At 49.5% G+C, this 5,449-nt stretch overlaps 1 pseudogene; it reads left to right on the top strand.

Annotated features, from left to right (window-relative positions):
- Window positions 1-334: 334 nt before the first annotated feature.
- Window positions 335-5,208, top strand: LOC114082063 (olfactory receptor 6C76-like; annotated as a pseudogene).
- Window positions 5,209-5,449: the final 241 nt, after the last annotated feature.

The following is a 5,449-nucleotide window of genomic DNA, read 5'->3' as shown; positions in this document are numbered from 1 at the left end:
CCAGAAAGTGTCACTTTACACACTCCTGTCCACCTTGCCAAATCCAGGTTCTTGCTTTGACAAAACTGACCAAGATCCCGGCGGGAGGTGGCGTCCGCCTGGCATCCCAGCTGCTCCCAACTGCTTGGGAGGCTGAGGCAGGAGGATCGAAAAGTTGGAGGCCAGCCTCGGCAACTTAGTAAGGTTCTGAGCAACTCAGCGAGACCCTGGCTCTAAATATAATGCAAAAATAGGGCTGGGGAGGTGACTCTGTCCACCCTACCCTCCTCAGGGGCAGCAACACGGACGACCCACCCTACAGAGCCCCTGGTGGCCTTGCAGAAGGGAGGTGACCATGGGGCAGCAGGCACCCCTGATCCCTGCAGCTGCTCTGGCAGAGATGGGGTGGGGCAGCCGAGTCCCACCCTGGTCACAGGGTTAGCCCCAGGCCAGGGTCCCTCCCTGGCTCACCCTGGAGCCTTCCCTAACTCTTCTTGCTCTTCACCCTGTCCCACCACGCCCCCGATGGCACTGGGTGAAGGCTGGTGGCCAAGGCATCCTCAGACGGCCCCCAACGGTGCCCCGGGGAGCAGAGCAGCTCCCCAGGCTGGGTCAGCAGGGACCAGGAACAGGAGCAGCGGGGACCTGCTCCCGCCCTGCCACCAGGACCCAGCGGCCATCCAGAGCTCAGGGTAGCAAGGCGCAGCCTGTCCCGGTCTCCCGGTGCCTGTCCGTTGGGAGCCAATGCAGGGCGGGGGCGGGGCTTGAGAGGGGGCGTGGCCAGTGCGGGTCCGAGGTCCAATAGGGTGAGGGGTGGGCGGAACCATCCGCGAGCCTGGCTCCAACCGCCCTCCACAGAGGTCTCCGCCTGGGCCAGCGGGGGGAGTGGCCTCGGCTGTGGGGGCGGGGCTCAGTCTATGGGCGTGGCCTCAGCCTGTGGGCGGGGCCTGAGCATCCCATCCCCAGCGCTGATAAAAGGGCCTAGACAATTTCCAAGAGAACAAGTAGGGGATGTGGTGAGTGGTTGAGTGCCCCTGAGTTCAATTCCTGGTAACACCCCCCCAAAAAAGAATTTTGGGGGGCTGGGGATATTAGTTCAGTTGGTATAGAGCATTTGCCTCTTGGGAGGCTGAGGCAGGAGGATCACAAGTTGGAGGCCAGCCTCGGCAACTTAGTGAGACCCTAAGCAACTCATAGAGACCCTGTGTCTAAATAAAATATGAAAAGGGCTGGGGAGGGGGCTCAGGGGTTAAGCACCCCTGGACTCAGTCCCTGGTACCAAAACAGACATCATCATCATCATCATCATCATCATCATCATCATCATCATAATATCCTTGTTATTGGATTGGCATCAGGAACAAGGACCTCGATTTTGGTAACACAGGAAACCAGCTATGACCCCCTGTGGCCTGGCTTCTAGTGGTTTCTTAGCACCTCCCTAGGAGCAGCATTTGGGAAGGCAGTGGAGGAGGAGGGGACAGCTTATCTTTAGAAACTTTGCTGCACCTGGAAAGAGTGAATTTTTGCAAACTCACTGGGTAGACACTAAATTCTGGAATCTGGACTTCTGACCTTACAGAGGGGGTTAGCATAAGCTGCTGCTGACCCTCAGCCCTCTGTGCAGGGCAGAGGTGGCTCTAGGTCCTCTGGAATTTGATAGTATTGAAACCAGAGTTTGGAGATGAGACTAGATGGCCCTCTTTGCCAATTTCTTGTTTTGCAAATTAAGAAAAAGAAATCCAGGGACCCACCTAGAAGGGGAAGAGTAAGCAGAGTAGGGTTTGTTTAAGTGAGAAGAGATAGAGCAGAGCATGAAGCAAAACCTGGGTAAAATAGGTCTTGAATAAAGCATTCTGCGGGGCGTGGTGGTGCACACCTGTAATCCCAGCGACTTGGGAGGCTGAGGGAGGAGGATTGTGATTTGGAGGCCAGCCTCAGCAATTTAGCAAGTTAGCTTCATGGCATCTCGGGCCCAAGCAAGTGTTAGACAACCGTATCCTGATGTGGACCCACAAATGTCCTCAAACCCAGGATGTAGCTCACCAGGACCACCGTCATATCCTGAGTTGGGGACATTCGGTGGGGTACCAAGTATAGAAAAATAGCTTTTTTTTTTAAGAGAAAACAGCTTTCATTTCTGTTTCCAGACATGGATCCTGCAGCTCTGTCTCCACAGGAGCCGTAAGAGTAAGACAGAGTCATCTAGAACAGCTAAGATGGGGTCCCTATGGCCACATGTTTTGTTCATATAGCCACAGTGACTCCATTCCCGCGACCCCAGTACTAGTAACTAATTTAATGCTTGCAGGGATCTCATTTAGTCATTATTTTACTACTGATATCTATGAGCCTTATGTCTACGTGATCAAGCTAATACAATTGATCACACTCTATTGATTTAACCTTGTCTGCATCTATTTTAACCTATCAACCCATATTGATCTATGACTCTAGTGGCATAATGACCGGTATTGTGTCCAACGACAACTAAAAAAATAAATATTAAAAAAATAAATTTTGGGGGGCTGGGATTGTGGCTCAGCCGTGGAGCGCTCGCCTAGCATGAGCAGGGGCCCTGGGTTCGATCCTCAGCACCCCATAAAAATGAATAAATAAAATAAAGATTATTATGTCCAACTACAACTAAAAATTAAGTAAGTATTTAAAAAATGGCAGTGTGGCCCTTGATGCCCAATGCAATGTATGAAAGATAGCACTTTTTGATTAAATCTATATCAACTTTCATTTTATAAATATTTACGGAACATTTAGATAAAACTCCAACAAATAATATTTAGTTCCAGATGTATACGTATCTCTAGTCATGTATATTTAGATTATTTATGAAAAATCAAGCCTGGTCCATCTAAGTCATCAGTGTCTCTGACAAAGGAAAAAAGTTCTAAAAGCAAAGGATATCATACTTTAATAAATATTTTATAGCTCTCAAGTGTTGCACAAATTAGTACTCATCATTGTGAGGAATTTTAATTGGCAGATCAGGAGTATTTGGCAAAGTTTACTCAATTTCCATTTGAAATAACAGTCCAGAAAAGAGTGAAAAAGAATTAGTGTCTCTTTATCAAGGTGTTATCTTAAGGAGTTACTTACCCTGGAGTAAGTAATTTCCTCCTAAAACAAAGTTTTTAAAAATATTATTGAATGGTTGATGGATCTTTTTCTTAAAAAATATTTATTCTTAAATTTTTAGGTGGACACAATATCTTTATTTTACATTTATGTGGTTGCTGAGGATTGAATTCAGTGCCTCATGCATGCTAGGCAAGCGCTCTACCACTGAGCCACAACCCCAGCCCTGGGTCAAGAACTCACAGGGCCCGGAGGCTGAGGAGGCTGAGGCAGGAGGATCACAAGTTGGAGACCAGCCTCAGCCATTTAGCAAGGCCCTGAGCGACTTGGCAAGACCCTGTCTGTAAATAAAAAAATTTAAAAAAGGCTGGGGATGGGGCTCAGCGGTTGAAGGCCCCTGAGTTCAATCCCCAGCACCCCCCCAAAAAAATCAAATAATATTAAAAATATTAAAATAATATTAAAAAGCATATTATTAAATTTTAAAAATCTTAAAAATAATATTAAAAAGCAAGTGACGATGGATTGATTGCATGCAGCACGACAAGAGGCTGAGCTAAAACAGGTGCATCGGTAAGAACCCCTTGTAAGCTTATTCGTAGATAAAACTCACCTGTTTCCAAGGATGTCCCCAGCTTAGTTGGGGACCCTGGGTCTATTTTTTTTGTACTAGTGATTGAACCCAGGGGTGCTTAACCACTGAGCCCCATCCCCAGCCCTTATTATTTTTTATTTTTGAGACAGGGCCTCACTGAGTTGCTGAGGGCATTGCTAAAATGTGGAGGCTGTCCTCAACTTTGTGATCCTCCCATCTCAGCCTCTCAAGCCACTGAGATCATGGCATGCACCACCACACCCAGTGAGTTAGCTGGACTGTGGTATGGGGATCTGGGGTACACTGAGTTGACTCCTGCTGCATACACGGATGTGACTTCCTAGGGGCCAGGGTGTCTTCTCCCAGGTCTACTCCAACAGGAAGTTGCTCCAGTGTATTTTCCTTGTTCTCAGGGAGCTGGGGAGAGCTGGGTTGTGGGTCTGGAGCCCTGGGGCAGAGCCCTAAGAAGACCCTGGGGTGAGGAGGAAGCAACCCAGTCCTGCCACAGCGCGGGGTGAATCAGGTGTTCCTGGGAGACCGAACCCTTGGGTGTCCACAGGAAGTGGTTGGCACATAGAATGGGCCTCAGAATGTGTGCAAGATCCTCATCTACTGAACCCCTGGCACCTGACCCTTGCTACCCCTTTCTCATTTATAAAATTAAATAAGATTGTGTAGGACCTATGTGTAGAATTTTAGAACAGTTCAACACACAAAAATAAGTTAAGAGGGGCCGGGGCTAGGGCTCAGGGGTAGAGTGCTGGCCCACCTCCTCTCCGGCCACAGGACCATTGCACGTGCCAGGTGCTTTATGCAAACGAGGTTCCTCTTCATCCTGGGCACAGTGGAGTCCTTGCTGCTGGCTGTGATGTCTGCTGACCGCTACCTGGCCATCTGCCGCCTGCTGCACTATCCCACTCTCATGACGCCCCGGGTGTGCAGCTGGCTGGTGCTGGCCTGCTGGGTTACCAGCATCTTGGTCCTTGGGACGCTGTGTTCCTGGATGCTCTTCCTGCACTTCTGTGTTCCCCGCATCCTCAACCACTTCTTTTATGACAGCACCCCCTTGCTGGAGCTGGTGTGGTACCAGGATTCTGCAGCTCGTCAGCTTCCTAGTGGCCGTGTGCACCCTGGTCAGCACTGTGCTGGTGACAGTTTTGTCACACTGCTGCATCATTCGCACTGTTCTGCACCTGCCCGTATCTGGGGGCCGCAGCAAGGTCCTCTCTACCTGCTCCTCCCACATGCTGGTGGTGTCGCTCAGCTACGGGAGCTGCATAATCATGTACCTGAAGCCCATGCAAACTGGGCACCTGAATCTCAACAAAGGAGTGGCTTTCTTCAACACCATAGTGTCACCCCTGCTGAATCCCTTCATCTACTGCTTCAGGAATGATTTGGTGCAGAAAGCCAGCAGGGATGTGCTGCTCAGGGGGAGAGTGCTTGCTTCTCAGATATCCAGAGGGAAATCTTTCCAATGCTCTGCTGCTAAGCACGGCACAGTGGCGCACACCTGTGATCCCAGGGGCTGTGGAGGCTGAGGCTGGAGGATTGCAAATTTGAGGCCAGCCTCAGTAACATAGTGAGGCCATAGCAATTTAGCAAGACATTGTCTCAAAAAGGAGGAAGAGGAGGAAGAGGAGGAGGAGGAGGAGGAGGAGGAGGAGGAGGAGGAGGAGGACGAGGAGGAGGAGGAGGAGGACAAGGAAGAGAAGAAGAAGAAGCTCTATTTCTTTTGGTTTCATTTTATTTTATTTTTCAATGAACATGAAGACCATTTTA

Source organism: Marmota flaviventris, chromosome 20 (assembly GCF_047511675.1).
Source record: "Marmota flaviventris isolate mMarFla1 chromosome 20, mMarFla1.hap1, whole genome shotgun sequence".
NCBI lineage: Eukaryota > Metazoa > Chordata > Mammalia > Rodentia > Sciuridae > Marmota > Marmota flaviventris.
Note: the sequence above shows the minus strand (reverse complement) of the source record. Positions and strands in the feature narration are given on the sequence as shown.